General features: G+C 43.8%; 1 long non-coding RNA gene across 2 annotated transcripts; it reads right to left on the bottom strand.

The window, feature by feature from the left end:
• Positions 1–3,925: 3,925 nt before the first annotated feature.
• On the bottom strand, positions 3,926–22,982 carry LOC106608663 (uncharacterized). Of its 2 annotated transcripts, XR_001329557.3 has the most exons (6): positions 22,601–22,982; positions 22,357–22,476; positions 17,975–18,046; positions 10,256–10,568; positions 7,491–7,602; positions 3,931–6,450 (listed from the first exon to the last, which is right to left on the bottom strand). It is a non-coding gene; the product is annotated as an uncharacterized LOC106608663 (long non-coding RNA). The 2 variants fall into 2 exon arrangements; XR_001329558.3 differs by lacking the exon at positions 10,256–10,568 and having other exon boundaries at positions 3,926–6,450.
• Positions 22,983–23,394: the final 412 nt, after the last annotated feature.

Below are 23,394 nucleotides of genomic sequence, written 5' to 3'. Positions count from 1 at the left end.
CAATTGCACGCTCCCTCAAAACTTGAGACATCTGTGGCATTGTGTTGTGACAAAACTGCACATTTTAGAGTGACCTTTTATTTTCTACAGCACAAGGTGCACCTGTGTAATGATCATGTAGTTTAATCAGCTTGTTGATATGCCACACCTGCAGGTGGATGGACTATCTTGGCAATCGAGAAATGCTCACTAACAGGTATGTAAACCAATTTGTGCACATACAGTGCTTTCAGAAAGTTTTCAGACCCCTTGACTTTTTCCACATTTTGTTACGTTACAGCCTTATTCTAAAATGTATAAAATTGTTTTTTTTCCCCTCAATCTACACACAATACCCCATAATGACAAAACAAAAACATTTGTTACAAAAAAAAACTGAAATATCACATTTACATAAGTATTCAGACCCTTTACTCAGTACTTTGTTGAAGCACCTTTGGCAGCGAATACAGCATCGAGTCTTCTTGGGTATGACGCTACAAGCTTGGCACACCTGTATTTGGGGAATTTCTCCCATTCTTCTCTGCAGATCCTCTTAAGCTCTGTCAGGTTGGATGGGGAGTGTTGCTACACAGCTACATATTTTCAGGTCACTCCAGAGATGTTCAATCGGATTCAAGTCCGTGCTCTTGCTGGCCCACTCAAGGACTTTCAGAAACTTGTCCCGAAGCCACTCCTGCGTTGTCTTGGCTGTGTGCTTAGGGTCGTTGTCCTATTGGAAGGTGAACCTTCACCCCAGTCTGAGGTCCTGAGCCCTCTGGAGTGGGTTTTTATCAAGGATCTCTTTGTACTTTGCTCCGTTCATCTTTGTCTCGATCCTGACTTGTCTCCCAGTCCCTGAAAAACATCCCCCCCCACAACATGATTCTGCTACCAACATGCTTCACCGTAGGGATGGTGCCAGGTTTCCTCCAGACATGACGCTTGGCATTCAGGCCAGAGTTCAATCTTGGTTTCATCAGACCAGAGAAACTTGTTTCTCATGGTCTAAGAGGCTTAAGGTGCCTTTTGGCAAACTCCAAGAGGGCTGTCATGTGCCTTTTACTGAAGAGTGGCTTCCATCTGGCCAATCTACCACAAAGGCCTGATTGGTGGAGTGCTGCAGAGATGGTTGTCCTTCTGGAAGTTTCTTCCATCTCCACAGAGGAACTTTAGAGCTTTGTCAGAATGACCATCGGGTTTTTGGTCACCTTCCTGACCAAGGCCGTTCTCCACCGATTGCTCAGTTTGGCTGGGCGGCCAGCTCTAGGAAGAGTCTCGGTGCTTCCAAACTTCTTCCATTTAAGAAGGATGGAGGACACTCTGTTCTTGGGGACCTTCAATGCTGAAGCCATTTTTTGGTACCCTTCCCCAGATCTGTGCCTCAACACAATCCTGTCTCAGAGCTCTACAGACAATTCCTTCGACCTCATGGCTTGGTTTTTGCTCTGACATGCACTGTCAACTGTGGGACCTTTATATAATCAGGTGTGTGCCTTTCCAAAGCTTGTCTAATCAATTGAATTTACCACAGGTGGACTCCAAGTTGTAGAAATATCTCAAGGATGATCAATGGAAACAGGATGAACCTGAGCTCAATTTCGAGTCTCATAGCAAAGGTCCTGAATACTTTATTTTTAATACATTTGCTAAAACTTCTAAACCATTTTTGCTTTGTCATTATCGGGTATTGTGTGTAGATAGCTGAGGAATATGTTTTATTTAATACATTTTAGAATAAGGCTGTAATGTAACAAAATGTGGGAAAAGTAAAGGGTCTGAATACTTCCCGAAGGCACTGCATCCTTCCTTCCTTCCTCCCTTCCTTGAGGTTTTGGAACAGGGCCTAGTCCAGCCCTTCACTGGGACCTACAAGGGTGTAAACATTACCAGTCAAGCTGCAATGCAAACGGTCATTGTGTAAGAGCGTCTGAGTTGTCTGAACTTTTCTCGACCTCGACCTCTATCTCTTGTGCATCTGTACCACACAAAATGGATAATCATGTTTCTAGTGCTCCACTTCCTCATTAAATAATGACTAATTGACATTTTGTATTGTTATCTTGTTGGTTTGGATCTGACCCTGGATATCCAGTGTGGAGTTAGCCCATACAGTAAGCCATTAGACTCATGTTTCACATTCAATATTTACTAGGTGTATTACTGCTGTTGCATAAACTGTGGCTAGTCTCATTAGGAAGGGAAAAAAATATGAATTCTACAAACTCTTTCTAAAGAAATAAATGTATGAATTAGAATTAGCTGTTTTAGGAAAAGTGGCTATTTTTATGCTGATGACAGGCCAATTTAAGGCCTGTCAAGCAACAGTAGACTAAATATTTTAGTGATCTTTTTACAGTTGGGATTTATGGATTTTCTGTTACTTTTTGAGGAAGGTTTATTTGTGTGAACGACATTCATTTCACTCACGAGCCAAACCCCTCAGTCATAAAAACATTCCCCACAACAACCCAGCCGTAAATCTTGGGGTCTTTTTGGAGTGTGATGTTCACCGTTTAGTGAACCGCTCGATGCCAATGACCCTCAGTCTGACCACATGGGATCGCTGTGCGTTCCAACCGTCTGAGCAGCCCAGCCAGAGAGTGAGACCTTCTCCAGCTGGAGAAACTTAAGACTCCCTCCTCCACAGCACACACACGATACTGTAGGCTACAAGTACACGTGTTGGGATGAACAGTGAATCGATGTAGGGAGTTAGGTAAATGTTGAACTTTCAGCTGCATTGAGGGGAACTTGTCTTAAAAAAATATATACTGCTCAAAAAAATAAAGGGAACACTTAAACAACACATCCTAGATCTGAATGAAAGAAATAATCTTATTAAATACTTTTTTCTTTACATAGTTGAATGTGCTGACAACAAAATCACACAAAAATAATCAATGGAAATCCAATTTATCAACCCATGGAGGTCTGGATTTGGAGTCACACTCAAAATTAAAGTGGAAAACCACACTACAGGCTGATCCAACCCTGATGTAATGTCCTTAAAACAAGTCAAAATGAGGCTCAGTAGTGTGTGTGTGTGTGTGTGTGTGTGTGGCCTCCACGTGCCTGTATGACCTCCCTACAACGCCTGGGCATCCGCCAACTCCTGGACAGTCTGTGGTGCAACGTGGCGTTGGTGGATGGAGCGAGACATGATGTCCCAGATGTACTCAATTGGATTCAGGTCTGGGGAACGGGCGGGCCAGTCCATAGCATCAATGCCTTCCTCTTGCAGGAACTGCTGACACACTCCAGCCACATGAGGTCTAGCATTGTCTTGCATTAGGAGGAACCCAGGGCCAACCGCACCAGCATATGGTCTCACAAGGGGTCTGAGGATCTCATCTCGGTACCTAATGGCAGTCAGGCTACCTCTGGCGAGCACATGGAGGGCTGTGCGGCCCCCCAAAGAAATGCTACCCCACACCATGACTGACCCACCGCCAAACCGGTCATGCTGGAGGATGTTGCAGGCAGCAGAACGTTCTCCACGGCGTCTCCAGACTCTGTCACGTCTGTCACGTGCTCAGTGTGAACCTGCTTTCATCTGTGAAGAGCACAGGGCGACAGTGGCGAATTTGCCAATCTTGGTGTTCTCTGGCAAATGCCAAACGTCCTGCACGGTGTTGGGCTGTAAGCACAACCCCCACCTGTGGACGTCGGGCCCTCATACCACCCTCATGGAGTCTGTTTCTGATCGTTTGAGCAGACACATGCACATTTGTGGCCTGCTGGAGGTCATTTTGCAGGGTTCTGGCAGTGCTCCTCCTGCTCCTCCTTGCACAAAGGCGGAGGTAGCGGTCCTGCTGCTGGGTTGTTGTCCTCCTATGGCCTCCTCCACGTCTCCTGATGTACTGGCCTGTCTCCTGGTAGCGCCTCCATGCTCTGGACACTACGCTGACAGACACAGCAAACCTTCTTGCCACAGCTCGCATTGATGTGCCATCCTGGATGAGCTGCACTACCTGAGCCACTTGTGTGGGTTGTAGACTCCGTCTCATGCTACCACTAGAGTGAAAGCACCGCCAGCATTCAAAAGTGACCAAAACATCAGCCAGGAAGCATAGGAACTGAGAAGTGGTCTGTGGTCCCCACCTGCAGAACCACTCCTTTATTGGGGGTGTCTTGCTAATTGCCTATAATTTCCACCTGTTGTCTATTCCATTTGCACAACAGCATGTGAAATTTGTCAATCAGTGTTGCTTCCTAAGTGGACAGTTTGATTTCACAGAAGTGTGATTGACTTGGAGTTACATTGTGTTGTTTAAGTGTTCCCTTTATTTTTTTGAGCAGTGTATATACACTGCAGACAAGACCACTTTCTTCCATTTTGAGAAAACAACATGAACTGAAACTAACTGGTTGCTTGCTACCCTCCAAATAGCAATCATAGAAAAAGTATAGATGTTGATGCGGTTTGACAGTTTATGCCCCTATGAACAAGTGACATTTGTGTGTGCGACACAATGAATAACACATGAAGGTGAAAGTCATTTGTGATCTTTCTTTGAGAGAAGATGGGCACTTCTCCCTGACCGACATTCAGGCCTCAGCGCCAATTTTTTTGTCTCTGTTCTTTTTTTTTTTTTTGTCTCTGGGCTTCCTCAAAACTGAGTGGCCAGACATGTCACACACATACACACCCAATGCGCTTGGCAATGGCTCATTTGCTGCTATTTGTTGCTATTGTTGTGGTTGGCGTGGTGATGCATTCTTTTAAGCCAGGCTTGTATGCTTTGTTTGTTTACACATCGCCGGGGAATCAACTCGGTCGAGGGAGCGCCAATCAATCTTAGTTGTGCCGGTCAGAAGGTTGGGAGGGCCAAGGGCCATAGGGTCAATGGGTCACTGAGAGAGCAAAAACGGGAGGGTGGGGGTCTGTGTGCCACTTCCTGGACACGTCACGCTCCTCGCCAGGGTACAGAGTGAGGCAGAGGGTTGATGGGCTGTTTGGATCTTGGCAGACCTGCAATGCAGGCAGGGCTCTTAATGAATCGATTTCTCCCAGGTGTATGGAGGAAGTGCGGAAAAGAAGAAGGGATGGAGGTGGAGATGCTGTGGTGTCGTAGCTTGCTCAGGTCATTAAAGCCCACCCGTCAGCGTACAACTGGAAACAATCATCATTCATGAGTACTACAAGCTTTCACACATCCGCCCCAGGGCCAATTCAATGTCCATGTCTATAGTAGTGTAATTCAGCATGATTCTCTCCCCCGGTCCTTCCAGGAAGGTCATTCCCCTGAGGGCTCCTTCACCTACAGCTCACTGGGTCACAATCATTAGGTTTTGTCCACCGTTGTTTCTTCATGCTCAGCTAGAGGGCATCTTTATCAACAGACACCATTGGCTTTCAGTGTTGTTTGGTCCCATCTTGTCCCCTATGGCGCCTACAAAACTGACATTACATCAGTGTCTATAGGCCCTCTAGGGACAACTTCATCCTATTCTTCCCTTATAAGCAGAATCGTATATATCCCAAGAGGGGTTGGGGGGGGGCACACAATGAAAATAGTCTGGGTAGCCATTTGATTACCTGTTCAGGAGTCTTACGGCTTGGGGGTAAAAACTGTTGAGAAGCCTTTTTGTCCTAGACTTGGTACTCCGGTACAGCTTGCCATGCGATAGTAGAGAGAACAGTCTATGACTGGGGTGGCTGGGGTCTTCGACAATTTTTAGGGCCTTCCTCTGACACCGCCTGGTGTAGAGGTCCTGGATGGCAGTAGACACATCTCTTGACCCCATGGTGGTCCCTGGGTCGGCCCTCTACTGCCTCCATATGACCTTTGAGCCACAGGGTTACGAGCCCAGGGGTTAGAAGAACACAGGCAGGAACACAGAGAGCAACACACAGGACACCCCCTGAACACTACCCAATAAATAATTCATGGCCCTGACATTTACAGTTTTAAGCCCATACGTCCTTCCTTTCTGACCTGTTTTTGTGAGGTAATAAATACAATAGGATGTTTATATTTTAGATGTTATATTTGCGATGTGCAAAACAAATAGCAAAGCTTGCTCCCCGATTTAAAAACTCAAAAGTACCGTATCTAACCAGATTTAGGTCTGAAAAGTCCAATAAATGGTTAGAATAAATTACAACCAAGTATGTACAAATGACTTTGTAGTCACAGGTGTTTGTGTACCATCGTTTCACAGCATAAAAACAAGTCAAGTAAAAATAAAGCAACGGTCTAAACTGAATCGAGCGTTTAATTTGAGTTATTCATTTTCTTGAGTAGTCTGGTGGAAGGTTGGAGGTCATCAGCTCAATGGGCAAAGGCACACTCCTCGGCCGGCAGGGGGCATCCCTGGGGGTGGTGGGCATGGACCCAGCAGGCCCGGATCTTCAGGACACCAGAGAGTAGGGGCTTCCGCCTCGCATCAGCCCTGGTACCTTGCAGCCTTCTGGGTCTCTGGGTCTGTACCCGCCAGTTCCGGATATGGACCATACCGCCTTTACTGGAAGAGAGAGAGGAGGGAGAGAGGAGGGGGGTTTAATACAAACATTTTTATATTACTAATAGGTCTAGACCAGTTTCAAGAGTTTAGGCAAGCTTTAAGAGAGACTGCCAAATGAAAATTCCTTCAAGCTGAGAGTGGGGAAGATTCCATCTACTTTTTCAAGCATTCTTATCTGAATATGTGACATTCCAATAATCCCTGAATTGCTTCAGTATGATTAATGTAGGTAGACCCAGTGCCAGAACCATTGATATAGAGTGCAGCAAACTAAATAGTCCTCATGTTCACACCAAACGTTCCAAGATAATGAACCTTCATGTGAGAATGCAAATAAGAATGTTATTTTCACATGATGTTTGGTGCCAAAATGGGACACTTAGCAGATCACTACATGGAACTGGATCCATATCCATCTCTGGTTAGAACTGGATCTATATCATCTCTGGTTAGAACTGGATCTATATCATCTCTGGTTAGAACTGGATCTATATCATCTCTGGTTAGAACTGGATCTATATCATCTCTGGTTAGAACTGGATCTATATCCATCTCTGGTTAGAACTGGCTCTATATCATCTCTGGTTAGAACTGGATCTATATCATCTCTGGTTAGAACTGGATCTATATCCATCTCTGGTTAGAACTGGATCTATATCAACTCTGGTTAGAACTGGATCTATATCATCTCTGGTTAGAACTGGATCTATATCATCTCTGGTTAGAACTGGATCAATATCATCTCTGGTTAGAACTGGATCTATATCATCTCTGGTTAAAGCTGGATCTATATCATATCTGGTTAGAGCCAAATATGGAGCTCAGAGCTTTGTTGAGATAATGTCTGGATTAGGGTAAAAACATTCTAGTAACATTCCCAAAACTCTCAGGTTTTCCTGACATTTTGGTGGGAGGATTCTGGATTTCCTGCGTATTCGTACCTGATTCCAATGGTCTTCCAACCGGGACTACTGAAAATCCTGGGAAAGTTGTCATCATTTTCAACACTAGTCTGGATGCTAGGTTTGTACTGCACGTACCTCTGAAGACCTGGTGGTTGTTCTTGAGCAGGGTGTACAGACCTCCACACTCCTTCTTTAGGACCAGTCTCCTACTCCAACAGCTCAGCTACCTCTCTCCCTGACAGACTGCCTGAAGAGGAGAGAGTGAGAAAGAGTGCATTTGGAATGAAAAAGGAGAAGGTGGTGGTTCAGGGTTCAAGAATGGAGAAGGATGAAATGTAAGAGTGACTGGAGAGACCTTTGGGATGGCACAGGCTGCGTCCCAAATGGCAACCTATTTCCTACATAGTGCACTACTTTTGACCAAAGCCAAAATGGAGCCCTTGTCAAAAGGAGTGCACTACAAAGGGAAAACAGTGCCATTTGGGACATAGCCTGAGAGATAAGGGAGTTGTGCTAAATTAGAGCCTCAAAAAAGAACTTGTTCTCTCAGAAAGTTCATCTCAGGTGTCAGACAGTCAGAGCTGTGAAGTCAATTAAACTCAGTCCAACATGCTGTCATAAGAGAACATGTCACCACCTTAGTTCCCCAGCGTCATTTCAGATACCAACGAGTTACGAGAGAGGGAGGTATTAAAATTAACCCATTCCCCAGGCTGCCTTAGATAATGTGTATGCATGGCCAAAAACTATTTTTGTGTTTCCACAATATTTGTAAGCCAAGATATGAATTCCCAGTGGAGTTCGCAGCAGAGCAGCTAGCCAACCTTTAAGTTCCATTTCATGGAGATTAAGGTATTTCTGGCTTTCCTTTCCCTTCTACATGGAGAATTCAATCTGTTTTGACCTTTGGTTCGTATATATGACAATCTCATCTTCTCTCTTTGGCATACGGGAATGCAGCTCCACCTTAGGTTCCCCCATGTTGTTGTTTTTTACATCATTATAGTTATATAGACTACAGTCGCGAGGATAGCCCATGTGTTTATTATATCAGACCCAGAAGTCTGGACAGTGGGCACCCCATTGTGATTTCCCTGCTGTGGCAAAGCTATTACCCTCTTACCAACAAATGACAGCACAATACCTGTCAATCAATCACCAAGGGCCCTCCACTCTAGATGATCAACTTCAAAACTGTTCTGTTGATTTTGTATAGTGTTAAACATGGCCTACTTAGCTTACATAGAGATTATTGTTACAGTACTGCACCACATTATGCAACATATTCAAGACACTCAACCTTTGTTTTGTTTGCAGCTAGGGATAGTATGCCAAGGGACGTGTGAACAGTGAGCAGCTGACAGCAGGTTGGCATTTATTGTCAGGAATCTTGCCCTGGAGGCAGCTCTCCAAAGTGGTCACTAGCTGGCACAGGCACAAATTCATAAAATCTGATTTTAAACCTAACCTTAACCACATTGCCAACCCTAACCTTTATGATATAGACAATTTTGACTTTGCAGCTGGCCCATCTAGTGGAAATGTCTCAGTTCTGCCTCCAGGGCAAGATTCTGGACAAACTTCAACCTGCGGGGGCCCAGGACCCTACTATAACATCACTACAACGTTTACAGCTGCCCTTTAGAGACCATAGCCTACACTGCTAATTGAGATGAGTGGGATAACTGGGGCTATTGACAATGTGGAATTAGTCTGGACCTGGGCTGGCCTCCTAGACTGTTATTAATGGGTTGTCCATAGATACTGTGTTTGTGTACTGCTGTGAGCACAAGGTTGATTGCACGTTAACATTTATTTAGTGACTACGAGGAAACAGAGATACTGTATTTGTTTGTTGCCTCTGTTTTAGCCCATATACTAAAATAATGAATCCTAAGGAGAACTGAAATCTAAAAATACAATGCAAAAATGTCACAATACCGGTAAAAATGTAGGCACAAAACCTTTCATCCGACCATACAGTGTTTGCACACAATTAGTAGGCTAGTCGACTAGAAGAATGAATTACACAGTATGATTGTGGAAAATATTGCATCTTATAGTTCTTGTGTTCCTTTCAAACTTGCATGAGGCAATTGTTTAGCTTGTCACATCTATTGAGAGAGAGAGAGACAGTGAAATTCGCGGGCTAGCCACTGTCAGTGTCCCAGCACCCCCCCCCCCCCCCCCCTCTTTTCAGAGCAGCACCATAGGAGGAAACAAATACAGAGTCATCCATAAAAGATGGATCAGAATGCATTATTCATCCATTCATCTCCATCCCGGGTTACAGGTGCTCTGTCTCTCCATCCTCTTTTTCACCCCCTCCCTACTCTACCTTTCTGTCCCTCTCTCTAATTCCAGTCCTGAAAGAGATTCTCCTGTTTTAATCAGAGTACACTTCATCCCCTTATCTCATCTGTCGTACCTTGGGTGCAGGTGTGTGTGTGTGTGTGTGTGTGTGTGTGTAGGATGAGGGGATAATCTGGAGGGGGTTGATAAAGGAGAGATGGGGCGGTGTGTGTAGTACAGGATGTAGCTGGCAAAGGATGAAACACTTCCAGGGTTCAAAGCAGGGTTGCACTGCACCTCCAGGGGCCTTCCTATTGGTGCTGAGAGAGAGAGAGACAGGGAGAGGTAGGCGGGGGGGGGGGGGGCGTTAAGGACACAAGGGACCTAGCATGACCTTAACGTTCCTGAATTCCACAGAGTCAGCTATACACCATGTAGTGTACATAAACCCATCATACTCCATTATAGTAATGAACCACAGAGCAGATATGTACTTTTTGTTCTTTATTCCTAAACCTAATATGACCTCAATGACAGCTCAATGTTTTGAAGGAGAGATTACCTTGTGATTTGATTGACACTTTAGTTATTAAGTCCCATTCTCTTACCTCCAGTGTTCCAGGCATCAGGGACATCCCCGCCTTTGTCCTTGGTCGACCCAAGCAGAGTGTTGGCCACATGTAAGACTATACCATCTACAAAATCCCGGGGGAGGGCGGCGCAATTCCACACAGTCTCGATCCTCTCTCGGGGCTGGAACCCAGCTCCCCAGTTGTTCCCATGGGACCTGTCAGTCTCAGCTTCCCCCTCAACGTTTGACCCTTGTACTGTGACCCCGGAGCAGGTCTGACGACCCTGTATATACTTGGCTCTCCGCTCGTCCGACAGCTGGTAGCTCCTTGACTTTCCTACCAGACACACCTGCAGAGTAAGGGGTTAGATTAAAACAGTGTGACTGGCTTATGTTAACATATACTGTATGTTTTTTGATTTATTTGTATTTTTAGTCTTTTAGTATCCAGAGCGATTTGGAATACATTGACTGTGCATACATTTTCGTACTTTTTCCCCATGGGAATCGAACCCACAACCCTGACGTTGCAAGCATCATGCTCTACCAACTGAGTCACACGGGACCATGTGTTCAAGTGTGGGTGTTATTTTTTTTTATTTAACTAGGCAAGTCAGTTAAGAACACATTCTTATTCACAATGACAGCCTACCAGGGAACAGTGGGTTAACTGCCTTGTTCAGGGGCAGAACGACAGATTTGTACCTTGTCGGCTCTGGGATTCGATCCAGCAACCTTTCGTTTACTAGCCCAACGCTCTAACCACTAGGCTACCTGCCGCCACATTAGCATATCCGCTTTGTGGAGGGGATTCTCAGGCCGTCCTCCTCTGTGTTGAACCCACAGGCTGTGCTGATCTCAGAGATGAAGTCAATGTATTCTTTATACTGGGACTTCTGAAACTGTCTCCACTGGTACTTCCCATAGAAGTCAAAAGAAACAGCAGAGCAAAGTACCGGCAGGAGAAGGATGACCTAAACTGTGAGGAAAGTGACAGAAATGACACATCAAAACCATCCTTTATTTCCCTGGTTTAGTCTTAGAGAACCCTGGTCAAGCAGAGGTAGCAGACATCATAGAGGTGAGAACATACTGTAGGAACAACTGAATTAGGCACAACTTACTCAAAGTTGGGTGGAAGAAAAATGAGGACAATTTAAAGCCTATGGAGCTATGAGGCATCGTTAAGGACCGTTGGAGCGTTCAAACCGGAGCAAGAGACTAACTTCAAGAGCCAAGCTCAACATCGCCATCAGATGGCCTGCGCATCAAACAAGTCCCTTCACACATCAACACACCTCCATTCCCCCTCTCCCCAAACCAACACAACTCATGAAAGTAACATGATTTCAAATTCAATAGATCAGCTGCCACTTGAGGCGGCTAAGCCAAATTGGGTCTGCTGATGACTTGCCTGGCCGCTATAACGGGGATCCACGGTGAGAGCTCCTCCGAGTGGTTTCCAATCAGCCAGTCTGTGTCCAGGAATAAGAAGCCATCACTGGGAGTGATTGCCATTTCCTGGAATAGAAGCTTCTTTAGATCAGAGAGACGCACCGCCGACGACCGTAATTAGATTTTTGAATCATTCATTTTTTAAATGACAAATGACTTGTGACACACCCAGCCGCTCTCTGTCGCGAAAGAACTCTGTTGCCAACTTTTAATATTGAAGGAGGATAACATCTTGATATTGTTATCCCAGCTCATTTAGTGTCAGGGTGGGTATAAGGAAGGGTGATCTGAAATAATGAGTCAGATGAGGTTACAAATTAAATTTATTTGTATTTAATTTAAACCAACATTTCGTGCCTATTGCCATGTAGGGCCTAATTAAATGACTGGTCTTATACAACACAACAAAAGTAAACAAGTAAATAAATGATTTTAGCCTAAACCTGTGAACTAGGGAAACTAGATAAAATGACAACAAGGAAAGCCCTTTCAGGAGTTGGAGACCACTTCCATGTTCTAGTCTAGACACATCATATCCCATCACCATGTTCTAGTCTAGACACATCAAATCCCATCCCCATGTTCTAGTCTAGACACATCATATCCCATCACCATGTTCTAGTCTAGACACATCATATCCCATCACCATGTTCTAGTCTAGACACCATCATATCCCATCCCCATGTTCTAGTCTAGACATCATCATATCCCATCACCATGTTCTAGCCTGGACACATCATATCCCATCACCATGTTCTAGTCTAGACACATCATATCCCATCACCATGTTCTAGTCTAGACACATCAAATCCCATCCCCATGTTCTAGTCTAGACACATCATATCCCATCACCATGTTCTAGTCTAGACACATCATATCCCATCACCATGTTCTAGTCTAGACACATCATATCCCATCCCCATGTTCTAGTCTAGACATCATCATATCCCATCACCATGTTCTAGTCTAGACACATCATATCCCATCACCATGTTCTAGTCTAGACACATCATATCCCATCACCATGTTCTAGTCTAGACACATCATATCCCATCCCCATGTTCTAGTCTAGACACATCATATCCCATCACCATGTTCTAGTCTAGACACATCATATCCCATCCCCATGTTCTAGTCTAGACACATCATATCCCATCACCATGTTCTAGTCTAGACACATCATATCCCATCCCCATGTTCTAGTCTAGACATCATCATATCCCATCACCATGTTCTAGTCTAGACACATCATATCCCATCACCATGTTCTAGTCTAGACACATCATATCCCATCACCATGTTCTAGTCTAGACACCATCATATCCCATCACCATGTTCTAGTCTAGACACATCATATCCCATCACCATGTTCTAGTCTAGACACCATCATATCCCATCACCATGTTCTAGCCTAGACACATCATATCCCATCCCCATGTTCTAGTCTAGACACATCATATCCCATCACCATGTTCTAGTCTAGACACCATCATATCCCATCACCATGTTCTAGTCTAGACACATCATATCCCATCACCATGTTCTAGTCTAGACACATCATATCCCATCACCATGTTCTAGTCTAGACACATCATATCCCATCACCATGTTCTAGTCCAGACACCCATCATATCCCATCACCATGTTCTAGTCTAGACACATCATATCCCATCACCATGTTCTAGCCTAGACACCCATCATATTATATCACCATATTCTAGTCTAGACACATCATATCCCATCACCATGTTCTAGTCTAGACACATCATATCCCATCACCATGTTCTAGTCTAGACACATCATATCCCATCACCATGTTCTAGTCTAGACACATCATATCCCATCACCATGTTCTAGCCTAGACACCCATCATATTATATCACCATGTTCTAGTCTAGACACCATCATATCCCATCACCATGTTCTAGCCTAGACACATCATATCCCATCACCATGTTCTAGTCCAGACACCCATCATATTATATCATGGAGGACAAGGACACCAGAAAGGACAGATCCTGACAGAACCCCAAGCCTTTAGTTAAAGGGACAGCGAGTCCCAGCTAAACAAGCTAAACGATTGCCTCATGTAAGTTTGAAAGGAACACAAGAGCCATAAGAGGCAATAATTTCCACAATCTCATTCCGTATAATTCATTCTTCTAGTCGACTAGCCTACTAATTGCATGCAAACACTGTATGGTCGGATGAAAGGTTTTGTGCCTACATTTTTACCGGTATTGTGACATTTTTGCATTGTATTTTTAGATTTCAGTTCTCCTTAGGATTCACTATTTTAGTATATGGGCTAAAACAGAGGCAACAAACAAATACAGTATCTCTGTTTCCTCGTAGTCACTAAATAAATGTTAACGTGCAATCAACCTTGTGCTCACAGCAGTACACAAACACAGTATCTATGGACAACCCATTAATAACAGTCTAGGAGGCCAGCCCAGGTCCAGACTAATTCCACATTGTCAATAGCCCCAGTTATCGCATTCATCTCTAAAGGGCAGCTGTAAACGTTGTAGTGATATTATATCACTGGGGCCAAGCTTCCTGCCATCCAGGACCTATATACTAGGTGGTGTCAGAGGAAGGTCCAAAAAATGGTCAAAGACTCCAGTCACCCAAGTCATAGACTGTTCTCTCTGCTACCGCACGGCAAGTGGTACCGGAGCGCCAAGTCTAGGTCCAAAAGGCTCCTTAACATCTTCTATCCCCAAGCCATAAGACTGCTGAACAATTAATCAAATGGCAACCCAGACTATTTACATTGGACCCCCCCTTTTTGTTTCACTGCTGCTACTTGCTGTTTATTATCTATGTAGTCACTTTACCCCTACCTACATGTACAAATTACCTCGACTAACCTGTACCCCCGCACATTGACTCGGTATCCCCTGTATATAGCCTCGTTATTGTTATTTTATTGTGTTACATTTAATGTTTTACTTTAGTTTATTCTGTAAATATTTTCTTAACTATTTCTTGAACTGCATTGTTGGTTAAGGGCTTATAAGTAAGCATTTCCCTGTTCTTTTCGGCACATGTGACAAATAAAATGTGATTTGATATTAAGGCCCTGGGACCCCGCAGGATGACGTTTGTCCTGAATCTTGCCCTGGAGGCAGAACTGAGACATTTCCGCTAGATGGGTCAGCTGCAAAGTCAAAATTGTCTATATAATAAAGGTTAGGGTTGGCAATGTGGTTAAGGTTAGGTTTAAAATCAGATTTTATGAATTTGTGCCTGTGCCAGCTAGTGACCACTTTGGAGAGCTGCCTCTAGGGCAAGATTCCTGACAATAAATGCCAACCTGCTGTCAGCTGCCCACTGTTCACACGTACCTTGGCATACTATCCCTAGCTGCAAACAAAACAAAGGTTGAATGTCTTGAATATGTTGCAGTATGTGGTGCAGTACTGTAACAATAATCTCTATTGTAGGCCATGTTAAACACTTTAAAAAATATATTTGACCCCCTTTTTCTCCCCAATTTCGTGGTATCCAATTACTGGTAGTTACTGTCTTGTCTCATCGCTACAACTCCCGCACGGACTCAGGAGAGGCGAAGGTCGAGAGCCATGCGTCCTCCGAAACACAACCCAACCTAGCCGCACTGCTTCAGTGCGCATCCAACCCGGAAGCCAGCCGCACCAATGTGTCGGAGGTAACACCATACACCTAGCGACCTGGTCAGCGTGCACTGCGCCCGGCCCGCCACAGGAGTCGCTAGTGCGCGATGAGACAAGGATATCCCTCCCGGCCAAACCCTCCCTAACCCGGACGACACTAAACCAATTGTGCGCCGCCCCATGGACCTCCCGGTCGCGGCCGGCTGCGACAGAGCCTGGGCTCGAACCCAGAGTCTCTGGTGGCACAGCCAGCCCTGCGATGCAGTGCCTTAGACCACTGCGCCACCCGGGAGGCAGCATGTTAAACACTTTTATACAAAATCAACAGAACAGTTTTGAAGTTGATCATCTAGAGTGGAGGGCCCTTGGTGATTGATTGACAGGTATTGTGCTGTCATTTGTTGGTAAGAGGGTAATAGCTTTGCCACAGCAGGGAAATCACAATGGGGTGCCCACTGTCCAGACTTCTGGGTCTGATATAATAAACACATGGGCTATCCTCGCGACTGTAGTCTATATAACTATAATGATGTAAAAAACAACAACATGGGGGAACCTAAGGTGGAGCTGCATTCCCGTATGCCAAAGAGAGAAGATGAGATTGTCATTTATACGACGCTGGGGAACTGAGGTGGCAAAATTCTCTCATGACAGCATGTTGGACTGAGTTTAATTGACTTCACAGCTCTGACTGTCTGACACCTGAGATGAACTGTCTGAGAGAACAAGTTCTTTTTTGAGGCCCTAATTTAGCACAACTCCCTTTTCTCTCAAGCAATGTCCCAAATGGCCCGGTATTCCCTTTGTAGTGCACTACTTTTGACCAGGGCCCCATAGGGCCCATAGGGGTCTGATCAAAAGTAGTGCAGGGAAAAAAGTATTTGATCCCCTGCTGATTTTGTACGTTTGCCCACTGACAAAGAAATGATCAGTCTATAATTTTAATGGTAGGTTTATTTGAACAGTGAGAGACAGAATAACAACAAAAAAATCCAGAAAAACGCATGTCAAAAATGTTATAAAATGATTTGCATTTTAATGAGGCAATTTGACCCCTTTGCAAAACATGACTTAGTACTTGGTGGCAAAACCCTTGTTGGCAATCACAGAGGTCAGATGTTTCTTGTAGTTGGCCACCAGGTTTGCACACATCTCAGGAGGGATTTTGTCCCACTCCTCTTTGCAGATCTTCTCCAAGTCATTAAAGTTTTGAGGCTGACGTTTGGCAACTCAAACCTTCAGCTCCCTCCACAGATTTTCTATGGGATTAAGGTCTGTAGACTGGCTAGGCCACTCCAGGACCTTAATGTGCTTCTTCTTGAGCCACTCCTTTGTTGCCTTGGCCGTGTGTTTTGGGTCATTGTCATGCTGGAATACCCATTCACGACCCATTTTCAATGCCCTGGCTGAGGGAAGGAAGTTCTAACCCAAGATTTGACGGTACATGGCCCCGTCCATCGTCCCTTTGATGCGGTGAAGTTGTCCTGTCCCCTTAGCAGAAAAACACCCCCAAAGCATAATGTTTCCACCTCCATGTTTGACAGTGGGGATGATGTTCTTGGGGTCATAGGCAGCATTCCTCCTCCTCCAAACACAGCGAGTTGAGTTGATGCCAAAGAGCTCCATTTTGGTCTCATCTGACCACAACACTTTCACCCAGTTGTCCTCTGAATCATTCAGATGTTCATTGGCAAACTTCAGACGGGCATGTATATGTGCTTTCTTGAGCAGGGGGACCTTGCGGGCGCTGCAGGATTTCAGTCCTTCACGGCGTAGTGTGTTACCAACTGTTTTCTTGGTGACTACGGTCCCAGCTGCCTTGAGATCATTGACAAGATCCTCCGTGTAGTTCTGGGCTGATTCCTCACCATTCTCATGATCATTGCAACTCCACGAGGTGAGATCTTGCATGGAGCCCCAGGCCGAGGGAGATTGACAGTTCTTTTGTGTTTCTTCCATTTGCGAATACTCGCACCAACTGTTGTCACCTTCTCACCAAGCTGCTTGGCGATGGTCTTGTAGCCCATTCCAGCCTTTTGTAGGTCAACAATCTTGTCCCTGACATCCTTGGAGAGCTCTTTGGTCTTGGTCCAGGCTGGTCCAGACCGGACCAAAAAATTGGATCTGTAGATGTTGAAATCAAGGCTACGGCAGACTGACTAAATTTCAACTACTTTTCAACGTCCGGTGACGGTTGTTGCTCAGTGGGTGAGGATGTTGGTTACAGTAAAGGGAAAGAGAGCAGCATGTCTTCAGATTAAACATTGAAGGGGTGCGGCAGGGGAAAAGTCAAGCACAGCAGAGCACTGGTTCCCTGCAACCCCACGTGCAATTCCATGTGTATCTATGGGGGTTTAGACTTAGACTACATATGACTGTCATATTACTTCATTTGAAAAGGTGAACGAAATAGTTAATATATTACCGCTATAATACCTACTGTACACATCATCACAAATATTTAAAATAGTGCAATAGTTTTGGTTTCTTAGAAGAAAAAAAATGGGAATTCCAATATCCACAAAGCCCTCAAAATGAAGTTGATCTTGGGGTGTATTAAAGGGTATTATGAGGCTCATGCAGGATATACACCCTCTAAAGTAACAAGCGCTAACTGATCAAAGCTGAATAAAACAGTGTTTCATTTAGCCCTTCCTCACCTCTAGATAGGTTCATGGGCCGTACATATTCCAGATCTTCCGTTTCCTCACATCGATGCCCTTTCCAGGGTGCTGAAACACAAGCAGGTAAGACGGTCAGGTCAGTCAGTCCCTAATCACTTCATCAGCGGGCAGAACTGAACATTGGGTACACAAAGACAATATCCACCTACCCCCAGTGTGTCATTTCAATCACGGCTATCCAGCGTTTTGATTAGACGTTAAATCACATCACTGATTGAATAGAACACTAGCATGAAATTGGCGCGGATTAAGGCCGCATCCCAAATGGCACCCTATTCCCTATACAGTGCACTATGGTCAATTCCAAGCCATGAGCACCAACATGTGAAGTTCATAGGAGCATGTCAAATGAAAGCTAAGAGTAAAACATTATTTATTAAGGTATATATACATTTTTCAACAACAAATTCTGAATAAGCTAAGACTGATTTCTTGTCAAACAGATGGAAAAGGGGTCTTTCACAACATCTACCAGAAAGTCTTAAAAGGTATTAAAAATACACCAAAACATAATGAAGTAAAGACCCCTGCCAACTAAAACATTTAGTTTAGCAGAATTTTTTTGCCTTTACGAAACATTGCCTTGTGCTTTGAAATTCCATTATCAAAAATCCACTTATCTTTAAGATATTGTCATTTCTCTCCTTCATGAGGGAGGATAATGAAAGTTCACAGAAGTAACAAGTAAAGGTAGACCTACCAATTAGTTAGTGTTTTTACTGATATCAATTTTGTTTATGAATTATTGAAATGAATGTAGACGCAGGGAGTCAGGAAACAAGTGCAGTGAGCTTAATAATAACGAACATTATAAAACAAGAGACAAAAAAAACCAAGGAAATATAAACAATACTACCTGACGACTGATAGATAAATGATAAGTAATCAAGGTGGTAATGAATTCCAGGTGTGACTGATGATGGGGCGCAGGTGTGTGTAATAATGGTTGCCGGGTGTGCGTAATGGTCGCAAGGCCCGGAAGTTAGTAAATCGGCGACGTCGAGCGCTTGAGCGGGAATGGACGTGACAAATTTGAAATCCTGTTACCAAATCGTCAACAGAATTTCAGAAGAATCGGTAACAGAATTTCTGCAACTGAATTGGTTGCAATGGGAAATCAAAGTAGTTACAAACCACAGTTGGGTCTCCCTCTTTGTGGTGGTCAAAGCAAGAGTGCGAAAGGTCTGGACTACACCTCCCTCTCACTCTTCTCTCCAATTAATATCACATATCTCAGTTCTTACAGGTCACCTACCCATGAGCCCCCTCTCTTTCCATTTACTGTAACCAACATCCACACCCACTGAGCACCAATCGACAACTGACATCCCAGGATGTTAAAAAGTAGTTGAAATTTGGTCTGGTCCGGACCAGCCCTGATGTCAACATGCACAGATGTCTGGACCGGTCTTCATTTGGCCCAAATATAGACTTCCATGATTGGTTCAGATTTGGTCTGAACCAATCATAGACATACATCTGTTTCACAAGTTTGGTCAGCACAGTATAGTACAGTAGAGCTCAGTACCGTAAAGTATAGTTCAGTACAGTATAGAGCTGGGTGATATGGACAAAAATAAATTTTGTGACAAATTGCCCTTTTTTTATTAACCTTTAAAGTACTACTACTGGTTTGATGGTTGTAGCCATCAATTGTTAATTGTATTTCATTTCAAACTTCACATTTCTTTAGTATAGGCTACTTATCGTAATGAACGGTATCAGCAAAATGGCTGCGATAAGTGATCGGTTGGTGTCGATCATTTTCGCTTTATCATCCCAGCTCTAGTACAGTACAGTACAGTAAAGAAAATTAGAGTATAGTTCAGTAAAAGTAGAATATAATTTAGTACAATACAGTCCTGTACTGTAAAGTAGAGTAGTGTACAGTACACACTAGAGTACACTAGAGTTGAGTACACTAATGTACTGTACTCTACTCGACTATACTATACTATACTGTACTGTACTCTACTGTGCCTTGATGTCAGAACTTGTGAAACATAGGCGTCTATCATTGGTTCAGATTTAGTCCGGTGCGGACCAACCAAATGTGGTCTTGTTTGGTAGGGGAGCTCGTTAAAATAGTGTGTAGAATAATATGCAATTATGCAAAGGAAAATATAGCATATTTCTACCTTTGTGTACCTATTTAGGATACATCACCATGAAGAGAATGACTCACATCCATAATTATCCATTTCTGTGTATTAAAGATCAGGGACGCATGATGAAATTCCGTTACCAGGTGTAAATCCACTTCACTTACAGTGGTTCAATAACCAAAATAGATTTTTTTCAAAGTGAAGGTACACCACCCGATGTCACAGGAAGGCCAAAAAGATCATCAAGGACAACAACCACCCGAGCCACTGCCTGTTCACCCCGCTATCATAGCTGGGACCGAGAGACTGAAAAACAGCTTCCATCTCAAAGCCATCAGACTGTTAAACAGCCATAACGAACATTGAGTGGCTGCTGCCAACATACTGACTCAAATCTCCAGCCACTTAATAATTAAAAATTGGATGTAATAAATGTATCACTAGTCACTTTAAACAATGCCACTTTATATGTTTACATACCCTACATTACTCATCTCATATGTATATACTGTACTCTATACCATCTACTGCATCTTGCCTATGCCGTTCGGCCATCGCTCATCCATATATTTATATGTACATATTCTTATTCATTCCTTTACACTTGTGTGTATAAGGTAGTTGTTGTGAAATTGTTAGATTACTTGTTAGATATTACTGCATGGTCGGAACTAGAAGCACAAGCATTTCGCTACACTCGCATTAACATCTGCTGTGTATGCGACCAATAAAATTTGATTTTATGTCATAGTTGACACCCCATTCTTTCTGCAGACATTGCAATTGCAATGCCAGGATAATGGGTTCGATTCCCCTGGGGAACCAGTACAAATATGAAAATGTATGCACTCACTACTGTAAGTCCATCTGGATAAGAGCGTCTGATAAATGACAAGAAAAGTTACTGTTGTACTCCCGAGTGGCCCAGCGGTCTACTGCACTGCATTGCAGTGCTTGAGGAGTCACTACAGACCTGGGTCCGATCCCAGGCTGTGTCATGACCGGGAGTCCTATAGGGCAGCGCACAATTGGACCAGCGTCATCCGGGTTAGGGGAGGGTGTGCCCGGGGGGGGGGGGCTTTACTTGGCTCATCGGGCTCTAGCGACTCCTTGTGGCGGACCGGGTGCAGCTGGTTAAGAAGCGCGGTTTGTCGGGTCATGTTTTGGAGGACGCATAACTCGATCTTTGCCTCTCTCTCAAGCCCGTTGGTGAGTTACAGCAATGAGACAACATCAAAATTGGGGAGAAAGAGGGAGTAAAACAAATGTTTATGTAAGAAAACGTTGAAATCAATGTTTTTTGTTTGCCGTTCATTTACTGGCCCGTCAAATGTAGTGCACTATAAAGGGAATACAGTGCCATATGGGATGCAACCTAAAGCTTCTTACGACACACTAGCTACACCGTGTCATTGATTAAGCGTCCAGTGGACATTTGTGAACTAAAAGAGATCGGCAACAAAGGTCAGTTTTCCACAGGTGTCCAGGTGTTATTATTCAGCACCAGGGCATATCAGGTTGTTTTATGTAACTGTGTTCTGGCAACCTAGTGTAGTGTTTATCATACATAGACCATTTCCATAACCAAGATCCACAAAGGACTGTTTGACCGTAAGACCCTTCTCTGCTAGCTCCTCGCCCCATAGGACCTGTTCATTGATAGAACAATGGCGTTATTGTCATAAGAGCTGTCATTTCACACATATTAGCATTCTGTCCATATACTGAGGAGGCCTATCAGAAGATATGTAGCGAAGGCAATATCTTCAAAGACAAACTTCTCAGGGTCTGTTACTTCAGGCCAAACCTAAACAAAGACAAATATTACAGTATGTTGGGACATTAACATGAAAACAACTTCAACAACAACAAACCACTGCTACAAAGAATCTGATCTGTGAGGCTACACTATGAAAGACCAGACCTTGACCATCTCCTTGTACTTGTCCTTCAGCTGTTAGTACATGATGTTGTACTTCTCTACAGGCAGCAGGGACAGGGTGCTCCTGAGCTCACTGGTCTTACTCTCTGTGGCCCAGCTTACCAGTTTGGGCAGGAGCTCCTCAACTAGCCAGGGAAGTTAGGGGTAGGCCCCCCCCCCCCTGTCACTGAACCACTCATCAGGCCGCAGGAGGTGTTACAGAGGAAATCAATGTAGACACTGTCCAATGTGTCCATGCATGACTGGATTGATGGAAGGCTAGGTGAAGAAGCTGACATTGAAATGAAACATCTTAACATGGAAAGACTCACCATTCATCATTGTTCTCAGGCAGAAGGTGTATCTGATAGATGTTCTTCCTTCCAGACGCAGTACCTTCCGAACTCTCTTCAACTGGTACGAAGCTTACTTTACCCTTTGAGATTCAAAGTCTGAAAATGTAAAGATTTTAAAAAGGAACACAACATTTCACACATCCGACTGTTGTTGTGCACATGCTGTAAAGTCAGCCAGAATTCAACGATAAGCAGCTTATTGTCATTAGCATGTTCTTACTTTTGAGTATGTCTTTATGTACTGTTGTGCCATAAGTTTACTTTAGGAATGAATGTCCTCACAGAAAAATACCCGTCTCTGCTTGTCATATTCAAGTTCAATATCACTATTCACTAAAGAAAGAACATCCTTGGACTCTGACGTAACACATCCATGAATTAGGAGGATGTTTGCAAGTTCTTCAAAACCTCTTTTGACTCCACAAAGACGTTTGTTCACAACGTGTGGTTTATTTATCTAAACATCAACGCCAGACCAAAATCCTCCCGGAAGAGTATTACATTTGTCTGTAAACTTAATCTCAAAGAGTTTCAACATGGTTTAGATATAATAGCAAATTGCATAGCACTGAATCATTATACATTGCAAACGTACTAACAAAAAAAAAAACACTTCCGGGGACTTTTATTTTCAATGGGATTTTGTCGCACGTCGATGACGCCGTGAAAGCGCACCGCAGAAGAAAAGAGCGCCATTTGAAAAACCAACAGCAGAGAGTGCTGTTGTATTTTTTATCTCAACATCTTCAACGATCCTGTACTGGTGCTGCTGTCTAGTACCATTCAATTTTACATTATTTTATATGCAGAAAATATGAAATCAGGATGCACATTTTTTTTATCACAAGTTTGACCTCACACCAATGACTAATCTGGGTTTTTACCCTTCACTCTTTTGCCTTTTATGCTGATTTCCAACACTCTGCTCACTGATCACCTGCTTAATGTTTTGATAAACACTTCAGGGGTAGAAGGTCTGATGCAAATTCTGACAACTTCCCTCACATGACTGTT

This window comes from Salmo salar, chromosome 07 (genome assembly GCF_965601325.2).
Source record: "Salmo salar chromosome 07, fSalSal1, whole genome shotgun sequence".
Taxonomy (NCBI): Eukaryota; Metazoa; Chordata; class Actinopteri; order Salmoniformes; family Salmonidae; genus Salmo; species Salmo salar.
Note: the sequence above shows the minus strand (reverse complement) of the source record. Positions and strands in the feature narration are given on the sequence as shown.